We start from the raw sequence: 26,265 nt of genomic DNA, 5'->3' as shown, positions 1-26,265 counted from the left end.
GGCAATGGTTGCCTAAATGTCCAACTCGAATGTTTGTTATGGTGTCATTATCATATGATTATCATGAATAACATTCATTAATTTCGAATTGAGAGTGAGTATGCCAACAGCTACTATCATAAAAGTGTTTTACCTAAGTTACTGAACTGGTCGTAATAATGACAATGCAGTGCAACTGTTTTCAAGTTGTCATATGGGAAGCAAGTTAACTCGTACCAACGGAAAGTCGTACCATGTTAACTCGTACCAAAAAAGTTAACTCGTACCACTGGGAAGTCGTACCACTTCATACTCGTACCATCAAAACTATATTAAAAATTACGAATATTTTCTGGTATTTTTTTGTAAACTTGATAAAACTTATGTTGAATTACTTGAATTTTATACTGGATTTTAATAGACAAAAATACGAATGTTTTTCTAAAAGCTTTCTTTTTTTCTTTTTTCAAATTAGTTATTATCCAGAAGAAAGTAAAAACATTGCTTTAACTGTACCTTAAGTTGAATATCTGTATCCAAATTAAACTAATTAATGCTGTAATCCACGATCACAAATCGAATACTATGTTTACAATTGTTGAAAGCCATGTGCTTTTTGGCGGGAAAATTCGGAAACGAGAAACAGTTACATTTCATTGTAACTTGTTATTTATAAAAAGTTTTAAATTTAAATTCAATAATTATCAGTAAAAGTTTAAAAAAGAGTCTATTCAAAGGAGACAATGCAAATCTGCTACGGTATTTTCTATCGGGGAACATTAGCTACATATTGGTCATTGTACTATAAATGATATACATTTTACAGGCTTGAAATGTATTGAGGGAAAGTAAATTATATACATCAGTAAACACCATTTAAATGCATTTAAATAAGTTGGTACGAGTTAGCAGTGGTACGAGTTTGCATTGGTACGAGTTTTTGTAAAGTGGTACGAGTTGACGTTGGTACGAGTTTACAATGGTACGGGATAACTGTAATTCGTCATATGCATAGGTTACAAAATTTGTCTGCCAAAAGAAAACTTGTATAATACATATAATATCTCAGAGGATGGTAAAGGGGGGAGTCTGTACACAGAATCATGAAATAAAAATTGCAAAAACATTGCATGGAAACTTAAAATCGGGAAAAAAGAAGCATGAGAAATAAAATGATTAATATTACGGAAAAAAGTTATTACTTAATTAGCCTTTCTTGGAGATAATGCAGTCATTATTAATGAACATGAAGATCCTGTTGTTACCTTTAAGCGTCTGCTAGTTGCATCTGATTTGAAGAAAAAAAATATTACTTCTTATTGTTTGGGTATACTAGTCTATGCATATCAACAGGAAATTATTATTATTTTTGTTTTGTAGGAGTTATGTCCCTTTTTGGTCTAAATATACATCATTGTTACTACTGCAACTTTTTATCATTACAACTACTCTTAAAGACACAACAGAATTCAATGAAACATTATTCAATTTTTATGCCCTCACCCTAGAGGAGGTGGCATTTAGTTTTACCCTTGTTTTTACGTCCAAAAATTGATTTCTGTTTTCTAACTTTTATTTGCCTCAACCAAATATTATGAAACTTGTACACCATAAAAATTGAGAAAGAAAATGCTTACCACAAAACACAGATCAAGGTTGAATTTGGGTGGCGTCTCATTTACTGCTCTAGATTGAGTTATGCCCCATTATAAGATAAAAAATTCCAGAATTTTTTGTTTCCGTTCTCTTAACTCAACAAAATGTTATAAAAAACTTGTAAACAATGCTTAATAAGTTAATACCATAAAAACTCAGACCAAGTTTGAGTTTGGGTGACATTGCTTTTACTGTTCTAGAGTAATGCCCCTTTAAGTTAACAAATGAAAAAAACTGAATCTTTTGTTTCTGTTCTCCAACTTTTGTTTGCCTCATGCAAATGTTATAAAACGTATACACAATGCTTATTACCATCAAACACTGACCAAGTTAAAAATTTTGTTGTGTCACTTTTACAGTTTTAGAGTTTTGCTCCTTTACAAATGGAAAAATTGCTGATTTTTTTGTTTCCTTTCTCTAACTTAAGTTTGCCTCAACTAAATGCTATGGAACATATATACAATGCTTATTACTGTATAACTCTGATCAAGTACAAATTTGGGTAGCGTCCCTTTAACTGTTTTTGATCATGAGTTATGTCCCTTTATCATGTTACATATAGGCCTAAGATCACAATTAATTCCCTTTGTTCGTGGTCTAGGAATATAGTTCCTAATTATTATATGGGGTATTTCTTCCTAGGTAATATGTCTACTGTTATCTTTGAAATGTTTACTATTTAAGTGGTCCTCACAGTTGCATATATATTGAAATAAGTAAAACATGTGGAAAAAAATTATTGTTGAAAGTGAAAGTAGTGATTTGGCCAAAATGAAAGTAGGGTAGAAATTAGCCTTCGTCATTTATTCAAGATTCAAATCCTACCATAGGCATGTCAATACGGCTTTCAAAAGAAAAAGCACTTATGGATTGTCCTGGGACAAGCATATTTTATTGGAATAATAATGGTCTATAAGCAGTTAAATTTATTTCATGTTTGTGGCGGTGCAAATTTTTTAATTTACTTTGACTTTAATCAAAAAATGCATTGTAGCCAAGGGGAAGAATAATTGTGTTCTGAGGCCTAGGAAGCAGGGGAATCATCTTTGTCCCCTGGACACATTCCTCATTTTTTTCTAGGAATTATAACCGTATAAAAATGCTCGCTGTGAATTTGCTCGCATAGATCCAATAATTTCTGACAATTTTCTATAATTTTATAATTTAAATTTTTTATATAATTTAAATTCAAGTAAAAAAAATATCTGATCATTTGACAAAGATATACATTTTTAGTAAATGATTTTAGACAGAAAAATACTTTATCATTGGAAGTTTTAAGTCTGATCTTAATTAATGAATGTAGATTATAAATATAAAAAATTTGGTATGATTGCCAATGAGACAACTCTACTGAAGCCATTTTTCCAAATGAAATAGCATTTAACAACTTAAGCATTAATAGTTTTTTCCTGCTTTTACAATATTTACAAAAACATTAAAAATTGTGAGTCCATGATAGTTTCTACTAAGCCTGATCATGACATATCTGATAAATCTTATACATGTGGGTTATTTTCTTATGGTTAAAGCATTCAAACGTTTAATTTTAACTTTCTAAATTATTGAAAGAGGTGAATAAACAAATTTAAATCTGTATACATCATAACATGTATATCATATTTAAACAGAAAATACATGATACTTGTAGCCTCCCTTTGCCTTTGTTCTTGTTTCAGCAGTAATTCGTACACCAAATAACACTAGGACCGATTTTTTGTTTTGTTTATTAATTTATCGACTTGTTGACACTAAATGTATTGAATTTAAATATTGTTGATTTAATTATCTGAATCTGATTATAAAGGCGGAAAGCTATCCTTAGATTTAAATATTTTGTTTTTATTTACCTTTACACTGTTGGGGATGTCTCAGCTGGGGGTCTGTTTACCTGTAATTATCAGCTCAAAGAAGTTTTAATTATTCCGCTATTGTTGAATATTGACAGAAGAAAGAACATAATTTGGAATAATTATCAAAATTTAAAATATTTTTCAGAACATATGATTGATAAGTTTGAAATGTACGTGTGAAAAGTATTTCTTGATTGAAAACAGGTAAGTTTCACTGTCTGATTTTATTTTATTTAATTTTTGAATGAAGAAGTTTATAATTGAATTTCTCGGAGACGTAATGGTTGAAGTACCTAGGACTTTTTTTTAAAGTACTTTTTAATATAGTCTGCACTGTTAGCCAGTAGTTTGATGTCTCAGACTAGTAAATATTGATTCGGACTGGTGAAAAATGCAAAATTTTATATTTTCCGATAAGGACAAATTTTGATATTAAGTTTCCGAACTGGTAGATGAAAAAGTATTTTTTTTAGCGCAGACTGAATATATGGTTGATATACCAAATATCAAGTTATTTGCTTAAAGATACTGTTACATTTTAGTTGCAAATCATGCTTTGAAGCTTTTTGTCCCTTGATTGTAGCAAACAAGTAAAACTGAGGCGTCATATTTTGTGGAACAATTGTCTTTTTGATGTATCAATATGCACTAAAACCTGATTATCTGAACAGATATTTAGTCTTTTTCTTCTTCCGTTTTAACACCCATTTATCACAACCGCTGATAATAATCATACTAATAAATAACAAAAAAGAGTAAAGTGCAATACCACATGACAGAGCCGAGGGCTGGTTTAATAACAACCATTTAACAATGTTCAATATTTTTATTGTATACAAATTTCGAATCAGAACGAAAAGTCATCATAACTCGTCTAAACATCAACCCAACAATGTTAGATCTGTAAATTTGCTTTCGCAAATTTTTTGTTCTTCCCTCGGCGGGATTCGAACCCATGCTACAGAGATATTGTGACACCAAATCGCCTGAACTCCAACCGTCCTGCGAGATATATATATATTATATATACTAGTATTTCAATACACACAATCATTTGTAAATCAATCAATCTCTTAATGCATGATACAAAATATCAAATAGCATTGATTTAAAAATTAACGAGACCTATCGAGTAGACCCTGTCGTGCTGAATGGTTTAACCGCCAAATCACACAAACCACTTATCCTAAACGCCTTCTATGGGCAGACAATTCAGAAGAAAATAATTTCATTCTAATTCATAAAATCAACCGACTGAAATTATATTTATGCAACAAATTAGGTTCTAAAAAATTGGGGAACTATCTGCTTGGACATTACATGAATGTTTTGTCTTCAATTGATTTTGTATCTGCATGATGTAAACACACATATTTGGTAACATAGTTTTATCTTTTTGATTTTATAAGCAAGTTAATTGATTCATTGATTTTTGGTTGCTTATTTAAAGTCCAGTGGCAAATATTTCATGAACAATTAGGCCGATAAGCAAGTTGAAGACAGATGGACATGGCATAACAATGTTTTTTTATTTTCCAATTTGTTGATGCCAGATTTATGAGACTGATTTTAGTCAAAAAAAAGAATTCCGACACATATTGTACCATAACTTGCATGACTTGAGCTCGATGTTGAGGTGACTTGAGCTTGATATTGAGGTGACTTGGATTAATACAGTTGAATGTTTACATAATTATTGGAATTGGTTCATGTAACTGTTCTATTTTTAAAGAGCAGTATTGTCAGGTATTCTATTGGCCTTTGATTAAATCATTTTTGAAATATCCCACTTTACAGTACTCTTGGGAAAATTTCAGTATGCACTATAAGGATGTATGGTGTGCTCTTGATGCAGCTGTTTTGTTCTCTTCTTTTTGTTTCTTCCAGGAGTAAACATATTTGGTCATAGTTTTGTCAGCTGTTTATCATGTTTATGGTATAAACACATTTTGTCATAGTTTTGTTAGCTGTTTATGGTGTAAACACATTTGTTGATAGTTTTGTTAGCTGTTTATTGTTTAAACACATTTGGTCATAGTTTTGTCAGCTGTTTATGGTGTCAACACATTTGGTCATAGTTTTGTCCACTGTTTATGGTGTAAACACATTTGTTGATAGTTTTGTTAGCTGTTTATTGTTTAAACACATTTGGTCATAGTTTTGTCAGCTGTTTATGGTGTTAACACATTTGGTCATAGTTTTGTCCACTGTTTATGGTGTCAACACATTTGGTCATAGTTTTGTCCACTGTTTATGGTGTTAACACATTTGGTCATAGTTTTGTCCACTGTTTATGGTGTAAACACATATGGTCATTGTTTTGTCAGCTATTTATGGTGTAAACACATTTGGTCATAGTTTTGTCAGCTGTTTATGGTATAAACACATTTGGTCATAGTTTTGTCAGCTTTTTATGGTGTAAACACATTTGGTCATAGTTTTATCAGCTGTTTATGGTGTAAACACATTTGGTTATAGTTTTGTCAGCTATTTATGGTGTAAACACATTTGGTCATACATGTAGGTTTGTCAGCTGTTTATGGTGTAAACACATGTGATCATAGTTTTGTCAGCTGTTTATGGTATAAACTCATTTGGTCATAGTTTTGTCAGCTATTTATGGTATAAACACATTTGGTCATAGTTTTGTCAGCTGTTTATGGTATAAACTCATTTGGTCATAGTTTTGTCAGCTATTTATGGTATAAACTCATTTGGTCATAGTTTTGTCAGCTGTTTATGATATAAACACATGTGGTCATTGTTTTGTCAGCTGTTTATGGTGTAAACACATGTGGTCGTTGTTTTGTCAGCTGTATATGGTGTAAACACATTTGATTATAGTTTTGTCAGCTGTTAATTGTTTTTTCAGAGTGTAAACATCCGTATATATACCTGTCACAGTTTTGTATTCAGTTTCTGTTTTTCTCCTGGTGAAAACACACATATTTGGTGATAAATTTGTCCTCAGTTGTTTAACTTGTCCAACATCCTTTATTTGCCATCCCTTAACTTTACCAAAATGTTCTCAGTTCCTAATGAAGGTAAATCAATAAAAGTGCTTGAAACGGCATGACATTTATAAAGTGTTGTTCTTTTTTACAGCACTCGGTCTATACCACTGCTGGTGGACTATCAGTCCCTGAGATTATCAGTCCTTGAGATTATCAGTCCCTGAGATTATCAGTCACTGTCACTGAGATTATCAGTCCCTGAGATTATCAGTCACTGAGATTATCAGTCCCTGAGATTATCATACACTTAGTGGTCAGTACCAAAGTTAACTGACATGATTTATAATAAACAGTTCTCAAATTGTCAGTTAATATTATAAATTTATAAATTATTAGAGAGTAAGATTTCACTCCCCTAGGTCAAGTTGACCTTGGATGGATTTGGCTTTTATTTAATGTCCGTTTAAATCATATAGACATTAATCATACGTTTTTGATTGAGTTTGATTGATGTTTTTCTATGTTGTGATGTTATGCTATTGTTTCAGTAAAAGGGAGAAGGTTTGGATCCATTGAAACGTTTAATCCTGCTGCAAATGTTTGCACCTGTCCTAAGTCAGGAATCGGATGTACAGTAGTTGTCGTTCGCTTATGTAATATATACGTGTTTCTCGTTTTGTTTATATAGTTGGTTTTCCCGTATGAATGGTTTTACACTAGTAATTTTGGGGCCCTTTAATTTGTAGCTTGTTGTTCGGTGTGAGCCAAGGCTCCGTGTTGAAGGCCGTACTTTAACCTATAATGGTTTACTTTTTAAATTGTTATTTGGATGGAGAGTTGTCTCATTGGCACTCACACCACATCTTCCTATATCTATTCAACTGTTTTGTGTCTTCTACATGCTTGTATTCAAATATCCACCTTTAACAGTTCCAGATGAAGGTTTCATATTTTGAATTATGAAGAAACATTTATTTTTCTCGGGTAATTTTTTTTAACACTTGTACTCTTGAAATGAAGTAGGAGTTGAACAAGACAAAGAAGTGTAAATTTCATAAACAAAAAAACACCTGCCTGACTTGGCATTTTATAACCTCGAACAAAAATTGACATTTTATAACCTCTAACAAAAATAAAAAGTAGATATGAAAATTAACACATGTGCTTAATGCTTGCCTCTGCTTTAAAATATCAATCATGTCAACTGAAATTCAGTTGAATAATTGGAAATAAATATTAATTTTTAATTTATTTTAATTTATTATTTTACAGTTTGATAATATTTTTAACAAATTGTTAAAGTGTTAATAATTATAGTCTTTGAATCCTTTAATCATTCAATCTTAGGTTAAACGTTTTATCTTTTAACATCTAATTTGTCAAAATTAAAACAATGAAATCGCTGAACAGGCTAATTGTCCTATTATGAATTATTTCTTTAACACTTAATTAACAATTAAACACATTAAACATTGTTTGAAAAACACAATGAGACAAATTGCAAGCCTAGTTAAGTTTTAGCACAAAATTTGTTAGTCTTGATATATATATCAACTCGTCTAAACTTCAACCCAACAATTTTAGATCTGTAAATTTGCTTTCGCAATTTTTTTGTTCTTCCCTATAGTTGAAAATTCAGAAATTGATGAATGCGTTTATCATTGCAATTCGTTTTGTTATTTAAGACTAAAATTTTAATTATTGTGATATTGAGACGTTACAATTCTAGGACTGCATGTTTAATTCATATAAAAAATTTCAAAACATGAGTATTAGTATTAGCGATTATAGGGCCCCAAAGCATGAATTTTAAATTAAGATCTCCATCCTTTCGCAGAGATAGAAATTCAAATTTTGGAGGGGTTCCCCAGCAAATGGGTTTAAGGGCTCTGTTTATTCAAAAAATGATATTTACCTATCTTTCCTGGATTTGGTGTCTTAGAATAGAATGGAAAAGATTTTTCACTTTTAAGGTCAATGGTCAAAGTTACAGTAGCATGCAATCAATAAGACTGAAATATTTAGGCCAACTTCATGCTTCCGAATTTATAAACATTAAAAAATAAATTCTACATTGCACTGTAAGGTTAGGTGTTTCTTTACTACATATATGAGGTGGGATAGGACCTTTATCGTGACACTGGGATCCCTGGCCCCTGGATCGGGTGTTTTTAAGCTTGGGAATTCTTTTTTTTCGGATTATAGGATGTTGGGATTTACTTTATTTAAATTTGGGACCTCGGGATATTGTGTGTTTAAGCCTGGGATTTCGGGATCAGGACCCCTCCTATCCCCCCTCATATATATATAATTCCAGCATGCTATTTCCAGAGCCTAAATTAATATATTGTTTGTTTCCCCAATCCCGACCCTGCCAAGCCACGGGTGTTGGTAGGTAGGTAGGGTAATGATTTTATTTTTACAAAAAGCTTGAACAATATCGTACACTCCGGCAAGCCAGGAAATTGGAAATGAATATAATAATATTTGACTTAGTTTTGACAATAAAATTTTATGAGTAGCACTGTTTTCCAGGGTCGGTCGGGATTGGGGAAACAAACAATATTTTATTTTAGGCCCAGAGGTGGCATGAAGCTTGTGTCTATGATTCAGTTTTTTTATGGGTATATAACTAGTAGTGGTTAGTTTAATGATATTTGTTGTATAGGTGTATTGGCTAAAAATGTGATAATTTGTTTTTCCGTGTAAATCATGTTAATGAATTACTTTGAAGGTTTTTAGGGTAAAAAACATTTGTGTAGGCACATATCCTTTGTCAAAAGACCATATTTTGCCCTTTAGATGCCCATCATGCCCTTTAGATGTTTTAATATTTGTTTTGGGGTTAAATTCATATTGGAATGTTGAGGATTGCTGTTTCATTGACATTTGGTTCACATATCACCTTAAATTTTCTAACTAAGAATTAAAAAAATAATCCTAAATTATTGGCACTGATAATAAAAGCCACTGACCAAAAAGTCATTGAAACAACAGACTGTTTTTACTTATCCCTAGATCTAAATGATTATGTACCCTTGTGTTGATTTATAGAAAATCCACAGCCTTAATTCCGCTTGTACTCTCATCTTTTGCAATACGGTCTTCGATAGATAAAGGATTATTGCAAGCAGTGTATTTATATATGAGAAATTGCGTTGTAGGTTATTGCATGCTTACATTTCTAGTAGCATATTTATGAAACATTAAAAAGAACCCTGAGAAATGAGGGGGGGTAGGAGAGGTCCTGATCCCGAAATCCCAGACTTAAAAACACGAAATCCCGAAATCCCAGGCTTAAAAATTCGAAATCCTGAGGTCCCAAAATTCAAAAAAAGAATTCCCGGATCCCAAAAGGGACAATCCCCAAATCCCGAGCTTAAAAACACCCGATCCCGGAGTCCCGATAAAGGTCCTTTCCCCCCCTATAATGGAGTTATTGTCCTTGTCTGATAGGAACATAATTAAATTGTAGTGCGGTTCTTTTTTTCCACTGGTTTATAGAAATGCAGAACAACACTAGTTTAGTGACTACCTTGATCATCCATTGTGATCAAATGTCTCAAAATCAAGATTTGTGGCAACAGTATGAATACTTAATTATTAGAACTTTAAAAAAATGTTGTTTTTTTACCATTTATGAACATGATGATAGATATAGGAAGATGTGGTGTGAGTGCCAATGAGACAACTCTCCATCCAAATAACAATTTAAAAAGTAAACCATTATAGGTTAAAGTACAGCCTTCAACACGGAGCCTTGGCTCACACCGAACAACAAGCTATAAAGGGCCCCAAAATTACTAGTGTAAAACCATTCAAACGGGAAAACCAACGGTCTAATCTATATAAACAAAACGAGAAACGAGAAACACGTATATATTACATAAACAAACGACAACTACTGTACATCAGATTCCTGACTTAGGACAGGTGCAAACATTTCCAGCGGGATTAAACGTTTTAATGGATCCAAACCTTCTCCCTTTTTCTGAAACAATAGCATAACATCACAACATAGAAAAACATACGATGATGAATATGAATAAGTTTCCTAGTTATGAATTGTCCAGAATCAAAAAAATATGTTATAAAAATTCTTTTAGATAATCCTCATTAAATCATGCAGTTATATAAATTGACACTTAAGGGGGCTCCGTGTCTAAATCAATTTTTTTATTTAATATAGGATTTCTCTAAATTTTTATAAATTAACTTTATCTTATACCTAATGGAAAAATGAAATAAAAAAATGGGGTCACCGTGCATTTACGCTCACAATCTGCCTTCGAAAAAAGCATACATTTTTGTAAATGTCAGTTTTTTTCTGTTGATCTAATAGGAGAAATATTGGTAATATCGAAATAAAAAAAGAACTAAATTACAGAAATTGATTAAATTTTACAATTATTCAGTTTATGTACAGCCTATTTGAAAACAACAATAAAAAATATAGGTCACCGATGAGTTGAAAAAGATATTTCATTTTCAGAGCAAAAAAATGGCATTTTTGCACCAAAGGGAGATAATTTGGAGCTTTATCAATGATATCTAAATTTTAAAAGTCACCTTGGGCCAACATGTATTGATTTTTTTGAAAAATTCTTGTACCATAAGATAAAGTAACAATTACTTAAGGTAATTAATAAAATTTGTAAAGAAAAATGAATGTTTGATTTTTTTCTAAAAAACTTATACCCACGAGCCTCCTTAATAGAGTGCTAAATAAATATACACATGAGATAGTTGGAAAGACGTCATTGCCTCATTATCAGTCTTGAGCAGTTTCTTCCTGAAATAGTACCGCTTGCATTGGTATTTGATCAGCAGTATCATTATTGACCATTTTTGAACGTAGGCTGAACAATTTGAGTGGTATAAAAAAAACTAACGTCTACTAGCATGACTAGGAGATAGATCAATGGATTTTGTGTGGTGTTACAGAATTGCCTGGTCGGTCTTGAACTTGATTTGTGTGGTCAGTGTTGAACTGGATTTGTGTGGTGTTACCATGATTTTAGTTTTTGGTCAAGTTGTTTTTGATGAAGTTGAAGTCCAATCAACTTGAAACTTAGTAAACATTAGACCGTTGGTTTTCCCGTTTGAATGGTTTTACACTAGTAATTTTGGGGCCCTTTATAGCTTGTTGTTCGGTGTGAGCCAAGGCTCCGTGTTGAAGGCCGTACTTTAACCTATAATGGTTTAATTTTTAAATTGTTATTTGGATGGAGAGTTTTCTCATTGGCACTCACACCACATCTTCCTATATCTATGTTCCCTATGATATATGATCAAGATTTCTAATTTTAATGCCAAATTAGAGTTTTGACCTCAATTTCATGGTCCACTAAACATAGAAAATGATAGTGCGAATGGGGCATCTGTGTACTATGGACACGTTCTTGTTGTTTTTCCATCTGTGCTTCCCATTGTTCGTCTGTTTGTCAGTTCATCAGATTCCTGCTTCAGGTTAAAGTTTTTGGTCAAGGTACTTTTTGATAAAGTTGAAGTCCAATCATTTTGAAACTAAATAGTACACATCGATGACGAAGATGTTCCTATGATATGATCTCTCTAATTTTAAAGCCAAATTAGAGTTTTTACCCCAATTTATGGTTCACCGGACATAGAAAATGATAGTGTTGGTGGGGCATCCATGTACTATGTTGTTTTTTACTTCAACTTCTGTCTGTCTTCATCACTTGTTATCATGTAGTGATTTACCAAAAAAAATGATTCTCTGAAACTACTTGGCGAATCAGAATCAAATTTGGCCACAATCATCTTAAAAAAGTCACAAATAGTTAGTTGACAATTGTTTAAATAAGTAAAAATAACTTGCATACTTTTTTTTTATTCAAATATTGATTTTCAAGTTTAGTAAATTGTTCATATAATTAAATTTTAATAGTGCAAAGGATATATTTCATGGCATCTTATTATTAAGCCATGTAAGGTCATCAAGCCTCTTTGACATTTTGATTTCCTAACAATTATTTGATCATTATTGATATTTAATTAATAAATTTTAATTACAAACTGGATTTATATATAATAGTTCAATTTTTATTATTTTTAGAAAAGTTCTAATAACTAAATTGTCATTTGTCCGTGACATTTTGTCTTTGATTTTTGTCTTGTAACTTTCTGCCCTACATTCTTTCTTGCATATTCTATTTCTATTCTATAGCTAGTAAACTTTGTGAGGATTTATTTTCATGATACATGTATTGTCATTTACATAAGGGAAGCTAGATCCAAGTTTTACAAAATATTCTGGACATAATCATTTTTGATTTCAAGTTATTTTTCTAATCACGAAAGTTAAAAGTCGTGAACATAAATCGCTTGGAAAAAATGGTGGTTTGAAGTACTTGATTTTACAGATGTTTCTCTAAAATTTTGATGTCTGCAAACTTGAAAACTTAATACTATTGAGTTAATACATGTATGTAAATGATAACACTTAAATATTTTATGGGCTGGGAAAATTCACTTAGCTTAAATGCACTTTGTAAACCTATTGTTAAAATTGATGTTTTTACATGTTTTAACAGATTTTTGCATGTTATGAAGCTGAAAGTTAAGTTTAACAGTACATGGGAATCAAATATCCTATTGTGAGAAATGAAATAAACGTTTGTCTACAAAATTTAATTTTAAATCTCCAGTCTTAGCAAGTTTTATTTATTTTCTAAATATATAATACTATTGAATAGAATTTCGTATTTATCAAAATGTCTACCTTTTATTATTGTACATGTATTAATTTCATTTGAACCAACTGTAAAACAGATAACCATTGTAAAATTTTAAATGGGGATGGAATTGATTTGTAGGAATAGGCTGAGAAAGATTGGTGGCCAGGGGGGGTTTAGGGGGGGGGGGTGTTGCATCTGAAAGTCATGACAAGAAAATTTAGAAATTTTATCAGTCTATATATAATATGTAGCTATTTAATGTCGTATCGTTTAGTTTTTAATTTAATATAACGTTTTTACCCTACCACACAATCACCGTAGAAAGTGTTGGTTCACTTATAATTTTAAAATAACAAAATTAGTAAAAATGGGAAGGGGAGAGTTGGAAGGAGATTAGTGTCATTTCCCTCATTCCCCCCGGCACCAACACTAACATGATCGACTAAGAATCTTTTTTCTGAAAATTCTAAAAATATTGAAAGGCTTTTTTTTATCCTGCTGCATCAAATGGTATGATTTTTAGATATTAAGGACATATACTATGCAGGTGTGCATATCTACAGGAAATTATGATTCAAATAATTTTCTGGGAGTTACACCCCTTTGAACTTATTTACTTCAATATACTACTGCAACAGTTTGTCATTGCAACTCCTCTGAAACCACTCGACAGATTTGATGAAACCTTTTAGATAATAAGGACATACTCTGTAGATCTGCATAACAACAGGAAATTATGATTCAATTTTTCCTTCTTAAAGTTATTTAATTTGTCCAGTGACATTGTGCGGACGTGAGGTATGTGAGCACGCTCACTTAGGTTCTTTAATTATTTCTTGTTTAAATGTCTTTAAAGAGCATTTCAATTAAAGGTTTTCTTGATTGGGAAAAATGTGCAGCTGGAGTTTCACCAGAAATGACATTTGATTTGACATACTGACTTACATGAGGATGAGTGCAGAAATATATATACTATAAATTTAGATGTTATTGCACACATTTATTTTTGTTGAAAAAAACAAAAAAATCTGTTGCTGGCTGGACCTGAATTTCTTAGAAAGCAGGCCCGTAGCCAGGAATTTTCAAGGGGGGGTTCGTTGGACTCACAAACTCGACTTTAACGGTCACAATTCGAACAGAACATTGACTTTAACAGTGCTTATTTGTGTTCTAGGGGGGGGGGGTCGTCAGAACCCCCCTGGCTAGGGGAATGGAAAGGTTACCTGAAAACAGTCAATTAAGGAATAACAGTACTGTAGTTGAAGAGTTGCCACCGTCAATTGTAGATTTGACAGTCGCAAATGCAGGTTTACTGGCGACGCGTAGCGGAGACAGTAAAATGGAGATTTGGGACCGTCAACTCTTCAACTACAGTACTGTTATTCCGATTCTAATGCATTTAAAAAAAAAATAATACGATAAATCTTGGAAAAATGAAAACTTACAAACTGGAGGTTATTACGTTACCTGTACGCTTCAAATTCCGATAAAATAACATTAAAACGGCGAATGGGAGGTAGGTGTTGTTTTATTTTCAATTATATAGTAGTAATCGAACATTTGTTGATTCGATCATTTCAAAATGGTTGTTCCTCCTTGGTTACGCCTGGTCAACTGTGGATTTGACGGCAACTTCCAGCCTATGAAAAACAGTGTTACATACAAATTGCATTGGAATATTGGTTCTATTGAGAATTAAATAAGAAGAAGCAGTCAATGTAAATATGTGATTGGAGCCGTTATTCTAAAAAACAAAAATTAATTCATCTCTTGATGTCCAGATATAGCAGACGTCAGGCTCCTTGTTAAAGACAGTTATTAAATTGACCTATAAATTGGCTTACTTTTACAAATTGTGAACTTGGATTGATAGCTTTCTCATTGGCTCTCATACCACATTTTCTTATTTCTTAATTATTATAATATAGCTGAATAAGCTTTAAAATGTCTTCCATATAGCCATAGATATGAATTGCACTAAATTGAGGCCTAAATTAATTGTTTGTTTGTTTCTCCAATCCTGACCCTGCCAAGCCAGGTGTGGATGTTTGGTAGGGTAATAATTTTAATACAATATCCGTTCATCCAGCGAGCCTGAAAATCAGAAATGAATAAAATAATATTCAACTTTAAGTTTTAACAATAACATTTTGTGGGTCAGACCATTTTTGCAGGGTCTGTCTTGATTGGGGAAACAAACAATATTTTATTTTAGGTCTGACCCAAATAAAGGGATGTCCCAATATTTACACAATAATTTTATAATAGTTACAGATTGTGTTTACGCCAATCTGAAGATTAAAACAACAAATGAGGGCCGGACCTTTTCAAAAGTGTTCAATAATTCAACTTTTCAGACTTTAGCATTGGATTATTTATAACCGAAACGCGACATATTACTTTGTATTTCATAACCTCGGAACACTTATATAAATCAAGTATGAGAATGTAGAGCTTGTTCAACACTTGAATTATTCAATCATGTCCATAATTCACTCCGCAAGTATTTGATAACTATCGCCAAAAACTATCTGTCTTAATACTTTAACACATGTTCAGTCTATTGGCATAATTTATCACACCTTATTTGAAATATTAAAATGCATTTAAGTTGTTGAATGACTGCAATAAATGCATAATACTCTTCTAGGGTCTTACGCCATGACAAAGCGATATTTGTATTAAAGATAATGGGATTGTAATGGAAGCAATTGGGATACCCCCTCGAACGTAGCATGATTCTGCGTATTTCAGTTTTTATTCTTGAATTACGTAACACGAGAGACATTAAAGAGAGATGTGCTTAGAAATAAAATTTGTCTAGGGGGTAACTTAATATCTGTAATAATATGTTTTATAAAGAATTTATTGTTATAAATAAACAATTTGAAATGTTATGGCACTTGTAAATAATTGTTGATTTTTAACCCGATGTTAGTGTCTTCGTCCCACCCAATAGCACAAGTTCTGTTGTATGAAGCAAACATATTCGTGTGAGGAGAATGGTTGATAAATGCTACTGTATTAATTTACTTGAAGAAATAATTGAACAGTAAACACTTATGCTTTTTTTTTCTTCAATTACTGATAGTTGAATATTTTAATATATTTACTAAGATGAATTATTTAGTTTGAATGTGATGATCATGATGATAGGGGAGTCTTTATGTACATTTTACTATTTAATGTAAACAATATTTGCTTGAATCAAAAATACTGGTCATGTATAGGCCAGGTTTTGTTAGCTTGTGCACATTCCTGACTTAAATGAATACAATGATCCCCTCCTCAATGCAGAACAAGAGATATTAGAAATTTAGTGCATGACTTTGCCAATTTTTGGAAACAGTTAGGAAAAAAAGGGGGGTATCAAAAGGAAATATTTCCCTCATATTGCATATATTAGTTGTTTATGCATGCTTTATTCAATTTTTATCAAATATCTCTCTTACAAACATTTTTTTTGTTCTATTTAACCAAAAAATAAAGTTTGTTAAATTTTCATATAAATTTGACAAAATATTTTCCTATTGACAAATTAAAAATATAAAAATTTTAAAATACTTGAACCACACCTTTTATTGAAAAATTTAATTGAATAAAAAACAGTTTGACAAACACTTGTTTTTTTTATCATTGAGAAGGAATCAGTATTTTCTTAACAGAAGAACATGATTAAAACATTCAGTTGATTTTTACAGAGTTATCCCCCTGTGGTACATAGTTCACCTTATGAAGGATATTATGTCTCCTCTGGGTTTTTTGAAAAAAAATTGTCAAATGTTCTGAATCCTCTTGTTTTATCCAAATAGTGCCATTAAAAAGAATTAATAATCAACACCAACTTTTCTATCTTTTATTTGATTAAATATAGTTATTAATATTATTTTTGAAAATATAGTAAAATCTTTTGATATAAAAATAAGGCGTCAATGGTAATGTATAAATTATCTAGAGAACTATTTCCCACCAAATTTTTAAATGAGTTATATCTCGAAAAACCTATACTCTCTTGTAAATATGTCCACAGTATATAGAATATTGAAATGTAATTAAACAAAATTGAACAACTTCAAATTATTTATGTTCAATTTCCTTTGAAATTAAAATAGTATCCCATTAGAGCACAATACTAAAGAGTTCCTGTAATGCCTCACTACAAAAGCAGATTTCCAGGGGCAGGGCCCCCCTTTATGAAGCTTCATACATAATAACTGAATTTCGAAAATATCACTCCCAATGATGTTTTGCTAGTCCCCCCTCCCCCTTTTTTCCAAAATTCTGAATATGCACCTGCACTATAGTGCCAAGGGAGAAGTAGGTCAGAAAAAAAAGTCTTGATAAATATGATTCTCATAGTATTTCAAGGTGATATATTAGCAAGTTGATGTGTCAATAAAACTGCAGATATTAGTCATTATAGTACAAATAATAATTCATTTATATTTAGAGTTGCTTTGTGTGAAATTGTGATAGAAAACAAATATACGCATAAACTGCAAATTAAAGTTTAACTTTAAAAGGTCAAATCTATTCTTAAATTCAAGGATTTGTGCAAATCAAATTTTAAAGTCAACCCCTGAGCTCCATCATTTATGTTTAGCCATGGATTAATAAAATTTTTGATATATATGAAATATATAAAGCAGAATCTTAAAAGGGTCTTTATATATAGTTCATTCGTTCAATAAATTTGGATGTTTGAATGATAAAATGACTAAACACCTCACCTGTCGCTAATAGGAAAAATCGACAGGTAAGAGATTTTCTTATAATGTTAAGAGGTTTTTACGATTTCAAAGAGCCTAAAAAGTAGCTTAATTTTAACCCTCTCCCTATTACTGTCTTGTTGACATTTGTCCTACATCTCCTCTTACTAACATCTCAAACTGTTTTATAGTGTCAATAGGATTTAAGTGATATTTTGAAATGTGTTTTTTTTCGTGCTGAAACAATCATGAAAATATAAATGAATTGATATAAAAGGGGGAGGGTTGATAGGATTCAAATGTTACTTTTGAGGATTTTTATGCCTCATTTATGGGCAAAATGTTTTTTGGTCTTTGTGTCCGTCCGTTCGTTCGTCTGTTTGTTAGTTTGTTATACCCTCCGTCTGTCCCGCTTCAGGTTAAAGTTTATGGTCGAGGTTAAGTTTTTGATGAAGTTGAAGTCCAATCTACTTGAAACTTAGTACAAATGTTCCCTATGATATGATCTTTGTAATTTTAATGCCAAAATGAAATTTTCCACATTTTCATGATCCATTGAACATAGAAAATGATAGTGCCGATGGGGCATCCGTGTACTTTGGAAACATTCTTGTTTCTCAGTGTTAAAAAAATCATGCATTATAAATGAAGTGAAATAAAAAGGGGAATGTTATATATGAAATTTAAAAAAAAAATCAAGATTTTCTTCTGTTTAAATCAGCATTAAATTTCGTTTCATAGATAGAAAGTGGGCTGTTTGAATTAAAAAAAAAATTTAAGAGGAATTTACCTGTTATTTTAAAAGTTTTTCTCCTAGTGTAAGAACAAGGATCAGATAAGTTCATTATAGAGAGAGATAATTGTAAACAGCAAAAATGAGTGAAGTAAGATCTACAAACAAGCCACATGATCAGCAAAACACAATTTTGTCATGAATTCTATTGTGGTCTATAATGTGTGTTCCTTGTTTAATATGCACATAGACCAAGGTGAGCAACACAGGCTCTTAAGAGGCTCTATTTATATAGATCAGACCATAATAAATGGATTCTCTGTTTGAATTGTCTTACCCTAGTTATTTTGGGGCCCTTTAAAGCTTGCTGTTCAGTATGAGCCAAGGCTCCATGTTTTACACTAGTCATTTTGGGGCCCTTGAAAGCTTATATACTGTTCAGTATGAGCAAAGACTCCATGTTTTACACTAGTCATTTTGGGGCCCTTGAAAGCTTATATACTGTTCAGTATGAGCCAAGGCTCCATGTTTTACACTTGTCATTTTGGGGCCCTTTAAAGCTTATATACTGTTCAGTATGAGCAAAGACTCCATGTTTTACACTAGTCATTTTGGGGCCCTTGAAAGCTTATATACTGTTCAGTATGAGCCAAGGCTCCATGTTTTACACTTGTCATTTTGGGGCCCTTTAAAGCTTATATACTGTTCAGTATGAGCCAAGGCTCCATGTTTTACACTTGTCATTTTGGGGCCCTTGAAAGCTTATATACTGTTCAGTATGAGCCAAGGCTCCATGTTTTACACTAGTCATTTTGGGGCCCTTGAAAGCTTATATACTGTTCAGTATGAGCAAAGACTCCATGTTTTACACTAGTCATTTTGGGGCCCTTGAAAGCTTATATACTGTTCAGTATGAGCCAAGGCTCCATGTTTTACACTAGTCATTTTGGGGCCCTTTAAAGCTTATATACTGTTCAGTATGAGCCAAGACTCCATGTTTTACACTAGTCATTTTGGGGCCCTTGAAAGCTTATATACTGTTCAGTATGAGCCAAGGCTCCATGTTTTACACTTGTCATTTTGGGGCCCTTGAAAGCTTATATACTGTTCAGTATGAGCCAAGGCTCCATGTTTTACACTAGTAATTTTTGGGCCCTTTAAAGCTTACTGTTCAGTATGAGCCAAGGCTCCATATTTTACCCTAGTCATTTTGGGGCCCTTGAAAGCTTATATACTGTTCAGTATGAGCCAAGGCTCCATGTTTTACACAGTCATTTTGAGGCCCTTGAAAGCTTATATACTGTTCAGTATGAGCCAAGGCTCCATGTTTTACACTAGTCATTTTATGGCCCTTTAAAGCTTACTGTTCAGTATGAGCCAAGGGTCCATGTTTTACACTAGTCATTTTGGGGCCCTTGAAAGCTTATATACTTTTCAGTATGAGCCCTTAGGCTCCATGTTTTACACTAGTCATTTTGAGGCCCTTGAAAGCTTATATACTGTTCAGTATCATCAGAGCCAAGGCTCCATGTTTTACACTAGTCATTTTGGGGCCCCTGAAAGCTTATATACTGTTCAGTATGAGCCAAGGCTCCATGTTTTACACTAGTCATTTTGGGGCCCTTGAAAGCTTATATACTGTTCAGTATGAGCCCTTAGGCTCCATGTTTTACACTAGTCATTTTGGGGCCCTTGAAAGCTTATATACTGTTCAGTATGAGCCAAGACTCCATGTTTTACACTAGTCATTTTGAGGCCCTTGAAAGCTTATATACTGTTCAGTATGAGCTAAGGCTCCATGTTTTACACTAGTCATTTTGGGGCCCTTTAAAGCTTACTGTTCAGTATGAGCCAAGGGTCCATTTTTTACACTAGTCATTTTGGGGCCCTTTAAAGCTTACTTTTCAGTATGAGCCAATTCTCCATGTTAAAGGCGGTACTTTGACCTACATTTGTGAACTGTTTTATACATTGTGACTAATGGATGGCGATTGCCTCGATGGCATTCATACCACATCTTCTTATTTAAGTTGATGTCCAAATTGATGTAGCAATATTCATTTATTTTTCGGGGGTACCAATTTCGTGGAATGAGCAAATTTTGCATGTTCATGCATGGATATTTGATTTCATGGTTTTGCCGCTTTCTTCATAGAAGTCTAAGGAAAATTAGTTATTCCTTGGAATCAGATATTTGAATTTGTGGTTCACCTGTATCTACGAAATCCACAAAAGTTGGTATTCAAAGAATAATAATGAATCCACAGTACATTTATTATGATCTGAAATACCATTTTACACATTAACCTATTAACAGTATTTTATGCCCATTAAAAGGACATTTACCATTCATTCCCTTTATTGACACATATTTTCAATTGTTTTATATAGGCGAAAGCATCAAACTGTTAAAATTTTATATAAGTTTTTTGTAAAGTGTTAAAAATTATAGTGAATTGAAATGGCAAGAAATGTCAAATTTCATAAATAAAGCCAATTTCATGTTCAGATTAAGAAATCAAACAGATGTATTAATTCACAGCTTTTATGATTGTTATAATAGTTTTTGAAATATCTTTGACATTTTCTTTGCCTACATGTCTTGATGCATATAGTTATTTCAAAAGTGCATGCTCAACTATATTTTGTTCGTGAAAAATCGGTCAATGTTTTTATCTATTAACAGACAAGTTTTACCATTAAAGGGAACAAAATTGGTATAGCTATGTGTGAAAGGAGTAGGTCCAGTAAGACCCCTTTTTGGCCCCAAAATATAGCAGTTTTACAAAATTGTTAAAATGTTAACTTTTAGTTTTTCAGTGGACAGTAGAATGCTTCTGCTACATAAATATGAGCTGTTTTCGACAATACAATGCACATACATCGGGTACTAGCACCATAAAGTCATGCTAAATTACTGAAATCTTCACAATTCTAGCATTTTAGTTAAATTTTACACAGTTTTCGTGAAAAACGAAGTGGCCCCATTCGTGTTCATCCTTAATATTGAAATGTAAGTTGTATTTTATGATAATACAAAACATATATAAAGGTTGAGGATGAACACGGATGCGGCCACTTTCATTTTTGACAAAAACCATCTGAAAATTGACATTTATCGGCATATTTGGTAGATTTTTCACATTTGAGCTTGAATCGGATCGTTTTTTAAGACTAAATCAGTGAAAATCTTTCACATAAACTAATAGATTCAAATGAAATAGACACTTAAGTGTTTAAAAAGTGGTCAAAATCTTTCGTCAGATGAACCTGAAATTTGAGGCCAAAATTGGTCCTTACCTGACCTACTCCTTTCATAACCGCCATCTTTAAGGAGTACCACAATGATGGCTGCCTTGTTTTCATTTTAGCCAGGTGTAATTCAACATAACAAACTGTAAAGGTTTTCATTGTTGTGTTTTGTATGCTGTTTGTCGTCCAATCCAAATTCAGAGCTGTATCAAGCTTGAATTTTGTATCAATACTAACCAGGTTCAGGTTTGGACCTCTGCAGTCGTATCAAGCTGTGTACTGCAGAGTATTTTATAAATATTACATGTAAATAGTACTATATTTATACATTGAATCCATTGTCTTAGACAGAATAAAACAATACTATAATTGCAGAAATTATTGCATTTGATATTGCGATTTTGTCAATTTAGACTAAACATGTGATTTTAATTTTTCTGTTTTTTGAGAAAAATCCTGTTTAGTTCATAGAAAAAAATTCCAAATTCGAGTGTAACTTATTGCGATTATAAAAGACTGTCACATTTTTCGCATAAATTCTGTATTTACAGTATGCTTATGTAGGAAAAGTAAGCATTGGCATAATGATTGGCCAATATCATGTAGGATCTCTCTCATGCAAATTTCAAGCTCTGATTTCTTTCACGGATTTGGCTACAATTTTTTCCCCCTTTTGGATTATAGCTCTTCATCATTTATATATTAGCTATTATTAGCTAATATTTTCAAATATTTTGGCCACGAACATCACTGAAGATCAAGACAGGTATTGTCGAAATGCCCATCTGGTGCAGAAAAAATTGGTAACGTTAATGTTATTCATGAATTATTCTTATCTTATTTTTATTTTTTTCAGATGAATATTTATAAAAGACGAAACGTAAAAGAGTTTATAGAGAAGTTGTGACCATCACAGAACCATTTCATGAAGAGGACCATTGAAAAAATTCAAAATCCTCAGCAGTACCAAATTGACACCTCTTACCAACTGATATTTTACCAAACGTCTAAAATAATGGTATGGAAATTAAGTAATTATGAATAGGAAATACATTTATATAAAAAAAAGAATTGGATCTCTTTGCTTTTATACTATCCTGGTTTTACTTTCTTAATTTTGTTGTTATGATATTGTATGAATATACAAGAAGAAAAATATTTAAAAAACATGTGGGGTTTGTCAGATAAAGAGGGGTGGGGGTGTTGGACATACGAAGTGAAAAATATTTAAGGAATGACTGCAATATTTTTTCTGTCTATGAAGAAATAACATAAAAAATTTGGTGCACACTGAATAACGTGCGTATGTTATTTCGAATAGACAGAAAAAATATTACAGTCATTTCTTATAATTTAATTCTAAATTCCTTTTTAATTCTTAGAAAACCATGAAAAAATGTTGATGACACGGTCACATGACTAAATTATGTCTATGGCTCATAACAAATGGGCTTTTTGTCCTGGGAGTCTAAGTAGTCCATCTACAGTGATCATAGTGATCATGCATATATCCAAATTGGTGTTTTTGAGTTTGAACCCCCACTCATTGCAAGGTGTATTCCACTCCATTGGTGGATCCAGAGGGGGGTTACGGGGTTGGAACACCCCTTTTTTTTGGATGATCAATGCATTTGAATGGGAACATATAGTTGGAAACCCCCCCTTTCTCCTGGGTTAAGAACCCCCCTTTTTAAAATGACTGGATCCACCCCTGCACTCTTATCTTGATTGACTATGATTGATAGTTTTCCTGCAGACTGGTGTTGATTCTCTGAAGTAACCTGGCTTCCTCAACAATAATAAAAAGATGGCTTATATAAACTAAGCCAAGAGATGAGTTAAGTGCTGTTAAACACCAATCTGAATGATCAATCAATTCATGTTTAGTGTACACAGAAATTGGAAATCCTGTCATTGCCTCATGTGTCTACTAGTCCAATGAGTCTATTACTGTAAATTCAGAAATTAATGCGAGGTTTTTATTATTGCAAAGGAACTCGCAATTTGAAATATTTTATATGATTTTAACAGGATTTTTCTCAAAATCGTAAAAATTAAAATCGCATTTAAGTCTAAAATGACAAAATCACAATAATAAATGCACGCAATAATTTCTGAATTTACAGTATTTTAAAATGTATTACAGTTTGTTTTAGTCTTTAATTGATTTAGTTAATTTAGTATGTGCAGCTATCTTTGCTTTAAAGTGCATTTTATACATTTTTGAGGGAAAGAAGAATAATATTTATGCTACCCCACATAGTTTTATATATTTAGAAGAAGAATGTTTCTGTCTTTGTAATATTCAATTAAAAATTGATTAAATTTCGCCATGTCACCTTGAAGAGAAAAATATTGACGGTTTGACAAAATGCACAGCAACCAACAAATTTAAAGTATGAAAATTGTGTACAGACCCCCTAGTTCTAAGTTCATCCCAGTTTGATTTCGCTGTAACCTGGGATATCTTTTATTGTGGGTAAAACAGTACTAAACAACTCTACAAATCAGTCATAGATTTATGCATGAAATCCAAATTTATTTATATATTTTTTGTCGTACATTTCCTTTTAATGATTTCATACCTTTTCCCCACTTTTAGCTATGAATAAGTTTACTTTTATTTAAATATTTTATTGTTATATTTTAAAACCTATTATTAAAAGCTAACGGATATATAGTAAAGATCTTAAAGTACAGGGAATAAAAGAACGATGTTTTGGTCCAGAAATTCAAACAAAATATCGGGACAAGGTATCTATATGTATTTTACATTTAAAAGCTAAATAGAGGAAGTCTTCACAATGAAATTCATAATTTAAACATTTTTTTTTCCTGTCGCTTTAATGTATGTATGCATTTTTAATTATTTAATAGAAAATTATGTAACCACTGAAAAAAGGCTAATATATAGGTATAATTGATTAAAAGTCATGAAAGTTAATATTTATTATGCCAAAAAAATCAGCATATCAAAGAATATTAACTAGCTAAAATTTAAAAAAAAGCATTTTCAATTTAGATTATTTATTCCACTTGTAAAGTTGTTATGTAAAATATGAATAATATATAACATATAAAAAAGAAGATGTGGTATGATTGCCAATGAAACAACTGTCCACAAGAGACCAAATGACACAGTAATCAAAATCTATAGTCACCGTACGGCCTTCAACAATGAGCAAAGCCAATACTGCATAGTCAGCTATAAAAGACTCCGAATGACAATGTTTAACAATTCTAACAAGAAAACTAACGGCCTATTATTTATGTACAAAAAAATACTGTAAACCAACTTATTTTCGCGAGCGATTTAATTTCGCGACTTTCGCGAATAGATAAATAACGCGAATATAAATCGTCGCAAAAATTAATTTTCTTATCTTACTCATAACGTGAATTAGAAAATCGCGAAAATAAATCGCCGCAAAGTTGGCAAGAAATGGCTGAACGCGAAATAATGTATCCGCGAAAATAAGTTGGTTTACAGTAAATGAAAAACAAATATGTAACACAGAATCGACAACCACTGAATTACAGGCTACTGACTTGGAACGGTCACATACATACAGAATGTGGCCAGGTTAAACATGTAAGAGGGATCCCAACTCTCCCCTAACCTGCAGGAATAATGGTGTAACAGTACTACATAGGAACAAACTATAAAAAAGCAGTTGAAAAATGATGTATTTATTAAAAATTGTTGGGTGTAGAATCCCAACAATCTTTTAAGACTAGAAAAAAATGAATTTTATTAAAAAAGGCAAATAATAAAAATTAAAAAAAAAACCATTCATATCCTGCTAATTCCGACCTACTTTTTCTACTCAGTGCCAACCAGTCTTTGCTCTTCATTCCAAATGCTTGGAGCTAAATGTATATGTCAAGTAGAGAAGCATCAGGCACTATTGTTCAAGTCTTTGATTTAACCTGGTGGTTAAAATGAGTGCCATGCTATCTCAGAGTACTAATACTGAAAATTCATAAATTATTGTGAAAAATGCAACAGGGTTATAATTGAAATAAGTTAAACTCGCCTTTTGAAATTTTTCATATGAATTGAACAGGAGTTATCTCAATATCACAAAAAAAATAAAAAAGCATTTCATCTAAATTGACAAAATCGCAATAATTTCAGAATTTACTGTATTCTAAGTAGTTCCGAGGAAGATTTAGGAAAAGGTTTTAGTCATCACAATTTTTTTAACTTTTGTTTGATATGATTTCAGCTTCATTTAGATATATGTGAAGAAAATGTGTATCTTATTGATTTTTTAATCCCAATTTTTTTGTAATCCACTCATTTTAAGTAGTACAGTGCTTATGTAGTTGGTTTCTTTTTGTACTTTTATTATAACCCCAATATTGAGTTGTCTATAAAATGTAGTAGTACTCTTGAACTCTGACCTTATTTGACATGAACAAATC

At 31.9% G+C, this 26,265-nt stretch overlaps 1 protein-coding gene across 4 annotated transcripts in view; it reads left to right on the top strand.

Moving 5' to 3' along the window:
• Nucleotides 1-26,265, top strand: part of LOC134695865 (zinc finger protein GLIS1-like) — a 52,497-nt gene that overhangs the window by 546 nt on the left and 25,686 nt on the right. For 2 of the 4 annotated variants that reach the window (XM_063557322.1, XM_063557320.1), the window contains exons 2-3: nt 3,634-3,692; nt 22,694-22,855. The gene's annotated coding sequence lies outside the window, so the exon portion shown is untranslated. The remainder of the gene's footprint in view (nt 1-3,633; nt 3,693-22,693; nt 22,856-26,265) is intronic. The other 2 variants (XM_063557323.1, XM_063557321.1) reach the window with 1 other exon arrangement.

Source organism: Mytilus trossulus, chromosome 14 (genome assembly GCF_036588685.1).
Source record: "Mytilus trossulus isolate FHL-02 chromosome 14, PNRI_Mtr1.1.1.hap1, whole genome shotgun sequence".
Taxonomy (NCBI): domain Eukaryota; kingdom Metazoa; phylum Mollusca; class Bivalvia; order Mytilida; family Mytilidae; genus Mytilus; species Mytilus trossulus.
This window is presented reverse-complemented; position numbering and strand designations above follow the sequence as displayed.